This window comes from Manis javanica, chromosome 4, assembly GCF_040802235.1.
Source record: "Manis javanica isolate MJ-LG chromosome 4, MJ_LKY, whole genome shotgun sequence".
Taxonomy (NCBI): Eukaryota; Metazoa; Chordata; class Mammalia; order Pholidota; family Manidae; genus Manis; species Manis javanica.
This window is the reverse complement of record NC_133159.1, coordinates 130,920,187-130,936,802: the sequence shown is the minus strand read 5'-3', so window position 1 is coordinate 130,936,802 and position 16,616 is coordinate 130,920,187. Positions and strand designations below refer to the sequence as shown.

The 16,616-nt window shown below is 49.2% G+C and overlaps 1 long non-coding RNA gene across 5 annotated transcripts; it reads right to left on the bottom strand.

The window, feature by feature from the left end:
- Window positions 1-444: 444 nt before the first annotated feature.
- Window positions 445-9,577, bottom strand: LOC118973973 (uncharacterized). Of its 5 annotated transcripts, XR_012130527.1 has the most exons (5): window positions 8,220-9,558; window positions 7,403-7,482; window positions 5,326-5,463; window positions 5,058-5,216; window positions 445-4,948 (listed from the first exon to the last, which is right to left on the bottom strand). It is a non-coding gene; the product is annotated as an uncharacterized lncRNA (long non-coding RNA). The 5 variants fall into 5 exon arrangements; XR_012130526.1 differs by having other exon boundaries at window positions 5,326-7,482; window positions 8,220-9,577; XR_005063535.2 differs by having other exon boundaries at window positions 5,326-8,382; window positions 8,995-9,577.
- Window positions 9,578-16,616: the final 7,039 nt, after the last annotated feature.

Genomic DNA, 16,616 nt, shown 5'->3' with positions numbered 1-16,616 from the left:
ATTACCTTGTTACACTTTGTGTCCACACAGTAAGTCATTAAATCCTCCTGATAACACATCTCTGACTTAATAATAGAAGGTAGTGGGGAGCTAGGATTCACTGTACAGAAGTTTGCTTGGCCACCAACTTGGCCAAAATGGAACTCATTTTATAAAGCATCAGCCGTCTGAATTTGCTGTCATGAATCCCAAGCAGTCTATTCTAGGTCATTCCAGACAGCTAACAAGCAAATATTTGGTAGCTCAGTAACACATAGTCAGTAATATTGTAGCATCTTTGTATGGCGACAAATAGCCACTACACTTACCATGGTGAGCACGTAGCAATGTATATAATTGTCAAATCAACACTTGAAACCAATACATTATTTATCAACTATATTTTTATTTTAAATAAGTAACCACAAATAAAAATTAAAAATAATTTAAAGAAACTGTGTGACAATTAAGACTAGAGCGAACTTGGAGGCCAAGAAGTTTTCCTCTTGAATATAGCTGACATACTGCTCATCAGACACAAGAAAAATGTTAAAGGATGCAGCGCCATCTTTCAGAAACTCCAGTCCAAAATAACAAAGTCAGCACCAAACTTATCATGTGCCTTGTATTCTGGGCTGGGCCCCCAGCCGAGCCTCACCACCTGTGTCTGCAGCGGGATCCTGGGCCCCCGTGCCTGGCCCCACCCATTAAGAGGGTAGGTGGGATAAGGGACAGAAGCAGATTTCTTTCATTCCTGGCTTCCCTCCTCCCCCTCGAGCAGATGCTGTCACACTTCACAGGTGACATACCTTCCACCCCTCTGGCCCAAGAACTTTCGGCTCTTTGATTCATTTGGCCTCCACATGAGCTGCTTCCCCAGAATCATCATCCAGGCAGGAAAGTCTGCTCCCCAATGGCCTTCCCCATCAGGCCATCCCACAGGCATCTCACTGTACAGACCCCACCAACCTGCCATTTCTCCATTTCTGCCTTAATTGCTTGTCTTGTGCTTCTGGCCTCAAGGGAAATGTTTCCCATATCAAAATTCCTCAACAGGTCTCTGACTTTCTTATCAGAAATGTCACTCTGACATTATAAATAACAACTGTGTCTTCCCAATAGGTGACTCTGGGCCTCCTCCATCAAAAGACCTCCAGCTAGGACAACCAGGCTTGCCAGAAGCAGGAGCACCACACAGCCCCTCCAGAGAAGGCCTCTGAAGACTCCAGCCAGTCCAGCACTGAGGGCTGGTGTCAAGGCTTCTCTCTCCAGCCCTCCACCGTAAGCCACACCCAGCTCACCCTCTAGAACAAAGCCATACCCAAGACGACGAGGCCCAGGGAACAGCGGCCCGCTATCAGTCAGGCCCCAGCTGGCCAAAGAATCCAACTGAGATGATGCAGAGGAAGAGACATGACTGTAAGGGCCTCTCCCAGTGCTGTGAGCAGGACCCATGAGGCACCAAAGTCTAGCAACAGTGGAAGGCATCACCCCCCATGGGCAGGGGGAGGACATAAGGCTGCAGGAGCCCAGTGAGAGATGGAGCCATGGAAGAGAGCTACCAGATGGAACATGGAAGGATCCGGCAACTTCCAGAAATGTGGCCCAAAGCTGGGAGGGACTGAGGAAGACACACCCCATCCTCTCTCTGTCTCTCTCCATGTTCACCGATCTTCTATTGGTGTCTCTCTAGCCAAACCTAACAGGTAACTAGTCAGCAAGGAACCTCTGGGTGGCGTCTTGCAAATGGCTCAGCCTCATGGCTGCACAGAACAGATCAGAGAAGGGTGGAGTATGGATCTAGGGTGTAGGGCTAGGTGCGATATGGGCACAGAATAACAAGAACAAGCGAAGTCTAGCTATAGATATCTACTCTCCTGCTCCCTCCTCCTCCCCGAGACCAGTGTGCCCATGCCTTGACCATCACTCTTTGCCTTCTGTTCATCTGTCCTAACTCAAGTCTGCAAGGCCCTTGGCAAGCCTGAGAATGCAGAATCTTCCTGTGTCTTTCCCTCTTCTTACAAATCCCTTTCTATTCTCCTTTGACAAAGATTCCGTTCATTCCTGTGAATACACTTTTCACCTAAATCCCTGGTCCAAGGCAGCTTTGCAGAGCTTTTTCACTTCACTTAGGTCAGCAAAGAAGCAAGAAGAAAAATATATGGGATTCTCTCCCAAAATTTAGTTCCAGATAGGCACAGGGCTCCACAGTGTCCCCTCTGCCACTGGGCCAGGACTGGGGAAGCATGGGCTTTCTCCACCAGGCAGCAGAGGAGCTGGGTTCTAATTCCAGCACTGCCCCTCGCACCCTGCCAAGAGGGTTATTCCCCTCATGCTTATGTACTGCTCGAATGAGTCTTCTAAAACACATGCAGGGGGAGGGGGCCTAGAACTAGAAGAAGATGTCATGTTTCCCTCACAGTAGCTGGGCTGACAGCCTTAAACACATTCAGCAGATGTGCGTAGAACTAACTGAGCCCCACTGAAGCCCGGGGTGAGAGCATTTTGTCACGCACCCCATCCCAAGTTGAACCCTGTCTCCCCTCTCCTGCCCTGCAATGGGGCACATTCCTGGGTTGTCGAAGTCTCATGGGGGCTGACATGGCAAGTTTGCCTATAAAAAATGAGCCTCGCTGGCAGTTCCACAAATTCACAACCTTGCCTGACAGCTAACAAGCTCTGTGGCCAGGAAGCGCAACAGAGTGAAGGCCCAATTACAGCAGAGGAGAGCCTCATATAAAGGGCTTAAATGAGCTAACAAGCCATTTTGGAAGAGCAGGGAGTCCCTAATGGTCTGCCTGCTGTCAGAGAAGCAGCAAAAGGCTAGAAGTGCACCAGCCTTCCGTGCTGCAGCCTGGTGAAGTTTGTCATGAATCCCTCTTGTTTGGACTCAGTCTTGTTGACAAGAAAAGTCTGGGGGTGTGGGGAGGGCAGAGGACATCACTAGGCAAGAAGATGAGCACAGCCAGCATGCATTTTTGTTAAGCACAGCTCCGAGTGTCTTCCCACCCCCATCCTCAGTTACCTTTAATGGTTCCCCAGTGCCTACAGAATAAAATATTAACTTCTCCTTCCTGATCATCAGAAAAGTCCACTTCCCTGTCACTGGGTTTCTCAAAAGGTGGTCTGTGGACCTTGGGCACCAGAATTGGCCAGGTCCTTGCCTAAAAGGCAGATGCCCCCTTCCAAGTTCCTGAAATAGAATCTTGAGGTGGAGGCTGGAGTCTAATGGTTAACCAGCTTCTCTGGGTGATTCTCCCACATTCACTTAATCACTTATTCATTCAATCAGTAAGTATTCAGTGAGCAATTACTCTGGGCCAGGCATGGTGCTGGGTCCTGGGGAGAAGAGGTGGGCAAAAGGCATTCATTTACTGCCCCACCCCAGGGCAGCTATTGAGGGATGGACATGAACGGAGTAATCACACAGGTGAACATGCACTTAATTACCGATTCTGGGCACAGCTGGAGCACAAGCTGAGTGTCTGCAATGGCAGCATAGCACAGGGGTTGAAAGCCCAACTTTGCAGTCAAACCTGCGCTTCTCTTAGCTGCACCTCTGACTGTGTGGCTCTTGACAAGGGACAGAACTTCTCCAAGTCTCAGCTTATTCCTCTGTAAATTGGGGCTATTCATACATACCTCCTACTCTGGAGGAGAAAGGGAGATAATCCACGTGAAGTACTTAGTACCATACCTGGTGCTTCGTAAGTGCACAACCAACATTTGGGGTTGTGGCGCAGGGAGGATTGGTTTGTTGTAATGCTGGTACTAAGTAAAGTATCAGTGGAGTTAACCTAAACTTTTACTATTTCTCCTAGTTATACTTCTGAACATACTGCTGATTTGAGGAGAATTTCACTCTGTTTTCATAGTCACCTCCTTCCTTTCTTTTGGAGGCAGCCACTTCAGGCCTGAACAGGGACTTGGATCAATCTCTCGGCTCCTCAGCACTGTGTTTCGTGACCTCAGCCACAACCCTTTCCTCTGGGCAGGGCCTCCTCATCCAGAGAACAAGTAAACTGGCCTAAGTGGTGTCTGAGAACCTTGACATGGGAGGCAGCTTCTTGTTTTGCCAGATGGGACATTTTGAAAATGTATAATTATTAGTCTTTTACTTAAGAATGACATTTTAGCACTAAAAGAACAGGAAGGACATCATTTTGAAAAAAAAGGATAGCCTTCCAAAAAAAGAAATGTTGGCAGTGTTATGTGTGTATCACATGGTCCCTCGGTTCTCATTTTGACAGACCAGCCCAAGTCAAGAGACTGACCCATATTTGGGACCAATGACCTAGTCCGATCATGATGATGACAATGATGATGATGAAAATGCCACAGCAAACATTTACAGAGGGCTCACCCTGTGCTGCTCACTGTGCTAAGCACTCTGAATACATTAACTCACTTAACTCTCACCTGCCCAATGAAAGAGATCTATTATTGTCCCCATTTTGCAGAAAAAATAACTTTGCCAAGGTCTCTGCTAAAAACAAGCAAACTGGAATCTGTACTCAGGCAAGTCAGCTTGGTTCCATACTCCGGATCACTCCACTCTATAGATAGAGAAACTGAGGCCCAGAAAGGAAAAAGAATTGCTGAAGGTCACAAAGCAAGTCAATACAAGAACTCATAATAGAACTCCTACCCTCTGACTTTCCTTGAACCACACTGGGTGGTCCACCCCTGCCTTCCATGAACCCAAAACCAGGTCCCCTCAGACAGTGACACAGCACATTCCAGTGGTTGGTCCCATTGGAAAGAATTTTCCAATGCAGTAGAAAAAATTTTTTTAAAACAGTCGGATCATCATTGGGAATGACCGGACAGTTCTTTTCTGCCAGAATGTTCTATCCAGCAGTCCATTTTGCCTAATTGAGGCAATCAGCTGTGTGTTGATTCTGCCAGATCTCTGCTTTGCCACCAGGAAAGTGAAGATGTGTTGAGATGGGCTGGTGCTTTAGTGCCCCTAAACAAAGAAAAGAAATGTCCAATTAATCACCTCAAAGCTGCTGCCACACACCCGGCCATCTGGCATCACCACAGAACCCTCTAACAGGACTGTGTTTCAGCCTCACCTGGAAGTCCAGTTTGGGCCCCTTGGACGCTGAGAGGGAGTGGAGGTGTTTCCTTTCCTCTGCTCTTGTTTCCACCCTTTCAGCCAGCATGTGCTAATCTGTTGCTGTGAGTCAGAGGACCCAGAGATACATCAGGGCCAGGCCCAGAGTTGCTTGCAGCTTGGAAGGAGACACAGATAAATACACAAGTAACTACAACACCATGAGGGAGTGGCACTGCAAGCATGGGAGCAGAACACATTGGCAGCCCAGAGGAAGAAATACCCACTTTGATGAGGAGGCTTCAGTGAGGATTATTCCCCCTTGAATTTGAAGGAGAATGGGCTGGTTCAGGCAAGGTGAGGCCATTGGCAGAATGTCCCCTGTTGAGTCCCATGGAGCCTGCTGAGCCATGGCATCTTTGAACCTCAGAAGCAGAATGGGAAGGCACATGAGCCCTCTCCCCTCCTCTAGGGGAAATCAGCCTCTCCTCTTGTCACTGGTGAAAAATGCAAGTTACCCAGTGGGGCCATACCTTGCCACCACTCAGAGGGGGCTTAATGGTGGAAAACAGTAAAGAGGTACAGATGGCTGACTGGCAGGACCAGCTTCTTCGGCCAAAAGCATTCTTGTATTGTACTTAGATTCACAGAAGCAGAAAACAGGCAATTTGGATTTGACCTCAGAGGTTACTCTTCTATTCTGGGAAGTAGTGATCTAGCCCAGTAGAAATAACAATCCTTTAAATTTGCCTAACATTATATAGTTACACTTCATTTCATTTGGTTGATACCTGCAGATGTAATCAGTGTTCACACTCACCCCTATGATTGCCCAAACTAATCCTTTGTGTGACATGGTATAAACAAGGCATCCAGCCACCAGTCAGGACTTTTCACCCCAATCTTCTGCTACCTATGTGGCCAAAGTCTCTGGGTATGAGGCTTCAGGGAGCCAAGATTCTGGTCCTTCAGCAAGAGAATAAACTGCCCTGAATAACTGAAGGGAATCCAAAATAATAGGCAATCTTAATGAACATCTCACACAACACCCAGCTCAGTGGAGCACAACGGAGCTGACAGGAAACGTCTCATCTTCAAACACAAATGCAGTGTCCAGCAGAAAGCAGGCAGTACAGGGAGCATGCTTGACTGAGAAAGAGAAAAATGACTGTGGCTGGAGGAAGAAGGCCAATTATCCCCAACTTGGCAATTGATCCATCCAGTGCAGATGGAACCCCAGACAGGCACAGGGCCCCAAGAGATCTCTTGGGAGAAGGATGGGAATGCTAGTGAAAGGAGCTTCAAGACTACTTGCTATGCATCCCCATGGAATCTGGAGAATACAGTGGATGCATCTGACTCACTGTCAAAAACTCTACAGGGCAAAAGACTGGCGGAGGTGGCCTGTGGCAGCACTGTAGAGAGCTGAGGTGAAATGGGCTCAGAGAAGTCTTAAATATCCCCAAGAGGGATGCCTGCAGGGCAACAGGATGCAAAGAGATAGTCTGTTGGGAAGGACATCACTTAGAACCAGAGGCCAAGGGACCACAATAACTGCCCGCCAGAGAGGGGCTGGTGAGAGAGACCCCACCATCAGGAAGCATTATAGGTCCCAACCATTCACTCCTGTATAACAGAATGATAGTCACACCCTAGATGTGGCCTCATGGTGAGCAGTCACGTGCCACAGCTTCAACTTTGAGCTAAGCAGGTGACTTGCTATGGCAGAAGGTGCTCCTGGAGCAGGGGCTACAAACACGCTTGCTCAGATAGGCTTGACCTCTTGCCCTCCTGTGATCCACAGGAAGACCATGTCCCAGTGCTGCTGACTCTGGGCCTGGGCTCCAGAATGAATATGGAGGAGCCATGAACTAAACCCGCCATCTGGAGCTGACTCAGGAACCAAGCCTGGTTTAGATCAGCAGAACCAGTCAACCTGCAGGTCTATGACCATGAGAGTAAATGCTGGGTTTAAGCCACTGAGTCTCGGAGCCATTGGTTATGCCACATTATGCAACAAAGGTTGAAGGTACCAGGGGTCTGAGAGCTCTCAAAAGCACCCAGGAGAGAAAGGGTCAGCTGTGAACAGCAGCCAACACCAAAGGAAATCACTGCCTTTGGAAACAACCCTCCCAAGTGGTGAAGACCACTCCTGCCCGCTGATCTCGTCTCCTGCCCCAGCCCACACCTCTGGCCCACTCAGGCGCCTCATCAGCCAGTGGGATGAGGATGGGAGAGTGGGAAAGTATCATGGTCAGGTTCATGTGTCAACTTGGCTAGGCAGTAATCCCCAAATATTCAATCAAATACTAATCTAGGGTTAGCTGTGGAGGTATTTAGTAGATGGGCTTAAAGTCCACATACTGTAAGGGAGATTGTCCTTGGCGATCTGAGCAGGCCTGATTCAGTCAGTGGAAAGTCTTAGTTGCAGAGCTGAGGCTTCCCTAAAGAAAAAGAGATTCTGCTACGAAGAGCAGAGTGCTCCTGCCAGCAGGTCCCACTCTGCCCTCCCGACAGCCTGCTCTGCAGACTTCAGCCTTTGTTTCCAAACTCTAACTGATACAGACGTTGGGGTCTGGAAGTGGGGTGCTGCTGTAACTCAAAAATGTAGACGCGGCTTTGGGACTGGACTGTGGGCAGAGGATAGAAGAATATTGCGTTGTGTGATAGAAAAAACCAGGATGGTCTGGACCAGACTGTCAGTAGAAACATGGATGTGAAAGACTCTGGCAGCAAGGGCCTAAAGGCAGTGGGGAGCGCGGTGAGGAACCCTGTGCCGTCTTAGAGAACATGGAAATCATCCTGGACAGACCGTTGGCAGAAATATGAACGTTAAAGGTGCTATGGGTGAGGGCTCAGGAAGAAATTATGTAAGTGTTATCAGAAACTGGAGGAAAGAGGGCCTTTGTTATATCCGGGCAGACGGCTCAGCTGAACGGTGTACCGCAGTTCTGTGCAAAGCAGAACTCGTAAGTAATGAACCTGCATGTTTAGCTGAGATCTCCAAGCATGGTGCTGAAGGTGCAGCCAGCTTTCTTCTTGCTGCTTATAGTAAAATACCAGGGGAAAGGGAGAAATCGAGGGAAGAACTGTTAAGAGGAATGATGTGGGGAAATCTCAGTCTATTCACATTATAAGATGCTAAAAATTAGGCAATTCCCTGTCAGGAAAGTATATGCACCAGCAAGAAGGAGCCTTGACCATGGAGGCAGAGGTTGGAGGGTGTGGGGCCACAGGCCACGGAACGCTGGCAGCCCCGAGAAACTGGAGAAGGCAAGGAAACGATTTTCCCATACAGCTTTCGCCAGGAATGCAGGCCTGCCAACCCATTTTGGACTTTTGACCTGTAAAATAATAAATCCAGAGCCATAAGATAATAAATTTGCATGGTTTCAAGCCTCTGTGTTCATGATAATTTGTTCCAGCAGCAATTGGACACTAACACAGAGAGTCAAGAGAGAAACATCTCCCCTGACTCCCTTTTCTGACTGTGAGTTTTAAATGCAGCTTGAAGCTTTGGGTATCACTCCAGACTGGACATTCTAATTACAAAACTGAGACTGTCCTGGGGGCTAGGATGACCGGAAGATGTTTGATGATCCAAGTGTGGACAGAGAAGTGGGGAGCCTCCTGGAGGTCATGCATCAGGAGAGGGGGCAGCAGGGCAGCCCACGGAGAGAGTTGAAAGGGGCACAACTGAGGTTTCTCTATGAAGGCACTCAAGATTCCTGCTCATTCCAGAAAACGGTGGTGCTTGGGCACATCAGTGAAGGAGACAGATGTGTGTATCTTACCCCAGTATGGGGAGAATATGGGTTGGGGAAGGGCTCCTGAACTGGCAGCCAGAGTTCAGCACCACTGAGAATGGAGATGCCGTCACTGTGGCCAAGGCAGGATGCCATCGAGAGGAAGGGGAAGCCACATCACGTCAGCTCTCCCGGGCCCTCCTCACGGACCTGGTCACCTGGCTCTTCGCCTGAACTCTCTCCGTCTTTCCTCGGGACAGCACTTCCAGCCTCTGTACCACCCTCCCTAGGCCTTTGGAGCCACGAGCTCCGTGCAGGAGGGGAGCACGCGAGTTCCCTCATGTCTGGGAGCACCGGGGAAATAACCAGCTAGGATCCAGTCCGGGTCTGTTTTGCTAAATGTGAAAAAAAAAGAAAAAGAGACCTTGGGATGCCATAGACAGCAGCTGAGTGGTGTCTAAAATAGGACAGGATTGACTCCATATTCCATTCTGGGGCTTCCCAGGCATGTATCCAGAACAAGAGAATAAACTTCTCCAAACTGTGGCTTCCTTACTATGAGGATCATAATGCCCACTTCATGGGCTTCAGCAAAGGTTAAAGGGAAGAACATTGGGAGAGTGGTAAATGCTCAATACACAGCAGCTGTAATAGTGATAATAATAACAATTAATGTCATGATTAGCTGGTCCCAGCCCACCTGCAATGCCACGGTGGCCACTGCCACCCCCACCCTGAGCAGCCCCAGCCCCACGGCCCAGCTGGGAGGGGAGCCTCCCTTCCTGAACGCCCCATGGCCATAAACAGTTAATGTGATTATTGCATTTACCCCAAATTCGCAATCACTTCCTCTCTCTAATCACTTTGAAAGTGTTTCAAATTCCTTTCCTACGTGACTGAAATCAAAGTGGCACCTGTGAAGGCTGACTGCCTAGCTGCCAGTGTGAGGTAGAGATGTAAACCAGTCGAGCTTTGATGGGGAGGAATTATGTCTTTCTTAATTCCTTTTACCCTGTAATTACCAGGCACAAGCACGTGGGTTAACAGCAAAAATAACTTGCACATAAAGACATTGCCTACAGAACCCTGGTGTGAGTCCTCACGGGAGCCCCTGGGGGACACTCTGACACAGTCCCCTCCCCAAGCATCTGCCCTGGGCCACCGCCCAGATTCCTCCCCAGCTCTCCAGGGCCGAGGCCACCCAGGGTCAGTCTGGAGGTGCTTGTTCTGAGCATCCTCCTCCCCTCTGCGGAGGAGCACAGCGTCTGACTGTGATCACTTCCTTCTCACCTTTGCCTGACCTGACCTTCCTTGTGCTGAGCCCCTGGCCTCCCTGGCCTCCACCCTCAGTCTGCTTCCCATGCCTCCCTCTGACCCCTGGGCACTGGCCTCCCTGAAGACCTGGCACATCTCTCTGCACCTCGTCTCTCCTCTGCTCTCTTTCCTCTTCCTTCCCTGCCTCTCCTCCCTTCCCTTCCTCATGTCTCCTCTCCCATTCTTCCAGAGAACAGAGTCGACCTGAAGACTCTCCCACCAGCGCAGAAGCAGCATGAATGTGATGCACTGAGAAGCCGCTGACTCTGCAGGCATCCAGGCTAATCTCAAATCCCCTTTCACCAACTAATTAACAGTGTAGAGTTGGGGCCTCAGTTCTGACTGCCATAGCAGACCACTGTTTCCTAACTCACAAGATTCTTATGGGGATTACGTACCACAGCCATGAAAAGCACCTACCAGAGTTTCAGCACAGAGCAGGTGTTCACAGACGCTCGTCCTCATTCCCTCTTTGCCAGGCGCTGTCCCCAGGGTTACTTCCTTAATCCCGACCAGGTAATCCACACTCTTCCAGGCTCCTGTGCAATTATCTGCCCACCTCTCAAATCATGCATAACCTCTATGCTTGTTGGAATAAAGTGATGCTTTAGAAGTCCCACCAACATGTCAGGGGGCTGAGCTGGCAGACTAAGGACACTATAGGAAGGCCAGATGCAGAGCACATGACACCCTTCTAGCGCAAGTCCCCTTCTCGGGGGGACTGGACACTGTGCTTCCTGAACTCCCCTCATTGCCAAGGTATTTTTTGTTTTAGTCTTTAAATGGACACTCTTTAAAACACATTTAATCTTCATATGAAGAAAGAGCAGACAGAAACATGCCGATTATAAGCCGCATTGATGAAGGCAAAGAGATGCTAAATATTGACCTCCTGCTGCCCTGTGATGAGACCCCTCACAGAACAAAGGAGACAAGCCCCCTGGTTAAGGAGCATCTCAGCGGGGGGCACCTCAGAGAGGGACGCACCCTACAGGCAAGAGTCCCTGCAGGGCACAAGGTGGTCGCTGATTTTTATTGCTGGATTCTGGTAGAAACATACTTACATGCCTGATTTCCCCAAAAAGTGTTTATATACTGTTGAAAGTTTAATGCCAGATAAACAAAGTTGGAGAAGGAAATGTCTGTAGTCCTTGCTTTTTCTTTCTTCTGAGAAACAGTGGTTTTGATGTAAACACATATTTCATTCCCCACGGCCCCCTGGGGCTCAACACTAGGAATGTGAACTCGGCTTCAGCTGGGACTTGTCTTTCTTACCTGCTCGGTGCCCCCTGAGCCCTCCTCTGCCTGTGTTCTCTCTCCTGTTGCCCAGGGAAATTTTCCACTCCTTCCACTCCACATACTGCACATTGCCCAGACCCGCAGCCCTGCATCCTGCCACGCACCCTCCTCCACAGCCAATTTTTTCCTATTGAGCTTCTAAGGGTCTTTTTTTTCCCCTAATGGTGGTAAAATCCTCATAAAACATAAAATTTACCATCTTAACCATTTGGAACTGTACAGTTAAGTGGCGTCAAGTGCATTCACATCATTGTGCAGCCCTCACCACCATCAAGCTCCAGAACTTTTTCATCCTGCAAAATTGAAACTCTGTACCCAGTAAACACAAGCTCCGCATTCCCCTTCCCCCAGGCCTTCACAGCCGCCATTCTGTTCCACTCTCTGTGAAGTTGACTCCACTAGGCCCCTCATACAAGTGGAGTCGTGCAGTGATTGTCCTCGTGGGACTGGGTGTGTCACTCATCATCATGTCGTCCAGGCTCAACCACGCTGCAGTGTGTCCAAATTTCCTTCCTTTTAAGGCTGTATAATATTCCACTGTGCTCACATGTGTACAAGCACACACACGCGTATGCATCTATACCACACTTTGTTTATCCATTCATTCTTAGGTTGCTTCCACCTTTTGGATTATGAATAATGCTGCTATGAATATGGGTGTACAAATCTCTCAGAGACCCTTCTTTCAATTCTTTGGGACCCAGAAGAGGAATTGCTTCCCTATTTTATTTTGTGTCATGAATTCATACATTACATGCCTTCTCTCTCACCCTCGACCCCCAAAAGAGGACACCCCTCACAGGACAAACCTGTCCTGACACATGGTCTTTCTCACTTGGTGTGTGCCTCTGAACCTGTCTCTAGGTGAGCTTGGAGCACGTCTGCTGCTGGCTCTCTTCCTGGGGCCAGAGTCCCCTCTCAGCCTCAAAAGCAAAAAGCAAACCAAGATTTGCACTTACTTACAATTGGACACTTACTTACCCTGGACACTCATGTCCATCGCTGGTGCTTCCAGGTACAGTTTTCCCACTTAGCTGGGAATATTCTGTCACTTCAGGCCTTTGGAGGTTTGCCAGGGAAACGTGCTTGCAAAGAAAATGGCAGCAAGGACCAAAACGTGGGTCAAAAGCCCCAGAGGTGAAGCTGGGTCATCCCAGATCATAGTATCTGAACCAGCAATGCCCTCCAAGCCCAGCTGTGCAGAGGGCAGAGGCCAAAGGTGAACCAAACCCACAGGGATAAACAGCCAAGGCCAAAAGTGGCCATTGTCCCAGAATTGGAAAGGGGGAGACAAGTTGCAGGGAGGGGCTTGGCCTGTCTGTCCCCAAGCCATGGACTCCCCCCACTAAACCATGTTATCCAGCACAGTGACCTAACACCAGCCTCAGCTAAAGAGGAAAGGAAAAGCCCAGCTTCATAACAGGAGGGAGGGAGCACCACTGGGCATCAGAGAGCTACAGGAGGTCGTGCTCACAGGGCCCACCTGCCCTCTGTGCCCTTCACAGTGTGGCTGCAGGGACCCTCTGCAAGAGGCGGAGTCTACATCCCCCCCCCTTGAGTCCAGGCAGCCTGTGACGCACTTTGATCAAAGGAACCCAGTGCGAGAGCTGCCTGTGCCAAACTTAACAAGGCCTCGCAGTTTCGGCTTTCACCCCCTTCCTGCCCTGAGACCACCACGCCAGGGAGTCCACCTTGCCTGTGGGAGGGTGAGAGGCCACATGGAGGAGCCCTGCCCATAGCCAGAACCAACCACCCCACCAGTGAGCGAGGCCAGCGTGGACCCTTGAGAACCATTGCATCAGCTGCAGGCATGAGCCCAGCCAATCCAGCAAATCATGAAAAAGTGAAAGTCAGGGTAGTTTTAAGCTGCTAAGGTTGGGCAAGGGGTGGTTGTTACAGAGCAATAGTTACCTGAAGCTGTTTACATCCAAGCTCCACGGCCTATCTGCCACATCGCCTTGGGAAGACACGTCTGTCCTCTGGGCTTTGGTTTCTCCTGCGATAAAATTCAAGGAGTTGGGGAGGACTGAGCAATAGGAAAATCATGGGCTAGAATCCCATCTGTACTATTTACTAGCTGTGTTACCTTAGACCAGTTGGTTAGCTTCTCTGAATCTAGATTTCCTCATTTCTCATATGAAAGAAATACCTGATTGGATTTCTGCAAAGGATGAATTGAAATGAAGTGCTTGGCACATAGTGAATGCTCACTATATAGCAACATCCTCAGAAAGGCTTAATCATGGTTATGCACATGGACAATGGAGCCACATTCCCTGGGTTCAAATCCCAGTTTCTAGCTGTGTGATCTTAGGCAAGGGACTTAATGTCTGAGCCTTTCCTCATCTGGGTGCTAGGGAGGATGATAACAGTGGTACCTAGCTCATAGGGTTGTGAGAATGCAGAGAGCTAACATATGTGTTTAGAGCTGTATCTGGTACATAGTAGGTAGCTTGGTATTATCTGTGTGGCATTTGCAGTTTGAAGAGCCCATTCCCACACAGCATCTGCTTGACCTTCACCAGGTCAGGGTCAGAGGTGAGGAAGCATGCTGGAGGGCTTGCTAGGTGACTTCACCCAAGGTTACAGAGCTGACAAACAGCAGAGGAAATATTTGAACTCAGGCTTGTGACATTCCAAGTCCAGATGGGTTGATATGACGCCACCACTGCTCATGACGCACCTGTGCTGTGCTGGGCTCTGGAGCTACAAGAATGAGTGAGGTCTTTCCCATACCCTCAAGTCTTCTTGGGAAGGCAGACACATGCAGTTACAATGTGATCCGGGATGTGCAGAGAGAGGGTGAGCAATGCCACTAACCCTGCTGGGCTGGGTCCTGGAAATCACATAGGAGGATCCCTGAGCTGGATCTTACAATCCAAGTAGGTCTGAGCCATGTGCCTTTGAGGCAGGATGCTCAGAGTGTGTGCAGGGGCTCAAGCGTCAACACTTGCATGGAACCTGCTGGAAAGCAGGGCCCGGAGAGGTCAGCAAGTTGACAGGTTTCCTTTCCTGCCTCAAATGAAATGCTAATCCAGCTTCCTCAGATGGCAAAGCCTAAGACACTAGCCAGGGTCTCAGGGACCCACTACCTTCTCCCTCATCAGCACCTGCTAGCAAAGTCATAGATTTCATCATGTGCTTTGAGATGCCCTTAAAAGCCCTCCTTGAAAAAGAAAAGAAAGGGTCAAAAAACAAGTTGGTTCTCTTTCCACTCCCTGCTGCTCCACCCTAGCCTGTACCACCCCAGACCCTGACATTGACTAACCCCACCTGCTTCCAGGTTCCCAGCGTCAGCATCTACACCACTGACTAGAAAGGTCTGAACTACAATAATGAGTTGGCAGTTGAATCCCAAATTCCCAAATCTTACAGGATTTGAAGGCTGCTTGGAAGGTCCCCTGGTATGATTTGTCTTTGAGCAGTGGTGGGAGGTGGGGGCAGAGCCGAGGGGAAGTGGGTGAACCCCAGGTATGACAAGCCCATGGCCCACTAATGGCAAGCTGAGCTGCAGCATGTCCCACTCTTGAGACAGGCTCCCGCCCACTCCTCTTGGCATTTGGATCTGGGCGGACCTGCAGTCTCAGGAACGAGCTGCCTCAGCACTGCTCTGTGAGTCCTTATTGAAGTGCCCAGATAAATCATGCTTCTTGACAAGCATGCCACCTATGGGAAAAATCCATCCCAGCTCTCGAATTCTCATTTCTAATGATCTTCAAGAAATTATTGAGAAAATCAAAACACTGTGTTTCGAAGTGCTCTTCAAGACTCACCACAGTTCAAACGGTTTCCATAAATCCAGAACGCAAAAGGCATTTTTCAAAGGTTTACTGTTCCCCAAATGACAATAATGCCATATTGGCTGCCTTGCAGGGAGCTCTGGGAGTTTGGAAAAACCAGTCAAGCAAGCAAGATCTTTAACTGAAAACAGAGAAGAAAAAAAGTTGGTGAGCTTGACAGTTTTGCTGAAGTTCACAGCATTTTCCCATTTCCACAGTTCTGTTGCAGGTCCCGATATCTCTGGGTGTCAGATAATAGCAGCCTCTCCTTCTTAGTGCTCTGGCCTTGAGCAGCACCCCTCCCTGCCAGTCTGCCCACCACATGGCTGCCATGGTCATCTTTCCAAAACACAAATCGAATGTTACTGCTCAAAAGCTCGTTGCAGCTTCTGTTCCATTTTTCTTGAACGAAACCGGGAGGGTCCTCCAGCTTCCACAGAAGCCTCCACCCAGCCCCAGCCAAAAGCACAGCAAACTGGCAATACCGAGGGCCTGAGAATCATTATATAGACTTGTATTCATTCACTCAACAAACATTTCTTATGGAGCTATTAGACACCAGGCTCTGAAGATTCAGTAGTTCAAAAAGAAAAAAGACAAAAATCCATACCCTCATGGAGCTTACATCCTATAGAGGAAGACAGACAAATCCAATAAATAAGTAGAGTACATTGTACGTTAGACAGTGAAATGCCAAACATCAATTTCTGGATGGTGGAAGCAAAGCCACAGCCACCAGGGCCCCAGATTCAGAAGCAGGAAGGAGTTGCAGGCCTTCTCTTTGACACCCTGCAATAGAAGCAGACAGGGCGTCCTCCCCAGAGTGAGCCCCAGGATGCCCTTGTTCCTGGATCTTAGCTGGAGGGTCTTCTTGTCCCTACTTCACTCCAAACCACCCTCTTCTACCCAAGACCACCATATTCCTGGTTTCCAGGAATGAACCTCCTACCTCTGTCTTTGTTCAAGACAACCTGCAACTTGACATAATAATGAAAACTTGCAAAGAGAGTGTGGGAGAGGATTCCTAGGTATTTCCTAATAATATGGAAGGACTGGCTCGTAGGGAAGTAGGAGGCATGAAAATTCCCAGAAGCAGAATCTTGGTAACAGCCTCTGGGAGACTCCGGACTGGGACTCAAGACAAGCACATGCAGGACCCTGGAATCCAGCCACCACATTTCAGCCCCAAGGAGGCCAGCCTGGGAGGCAAAAGGCTTGCCTGTGGCTGCACAGCCATCAGGGAGCAGAACTGATACCCAAGTGTGGGTCTTCTGGGGAGCATTAGAGCATTAGAGTTAGCAGCTCGGGGTTTGGGGGGAGAGACACCTGGGCTCAAAGCTTCATCCTGCCTTCCTGCTAACTGTGTGGATGTGCGCACACTTCCTAACAGTTCCAAGCCTCGATCACCTTGCCTGGAGAACCCGGATGCTAACAGCACCT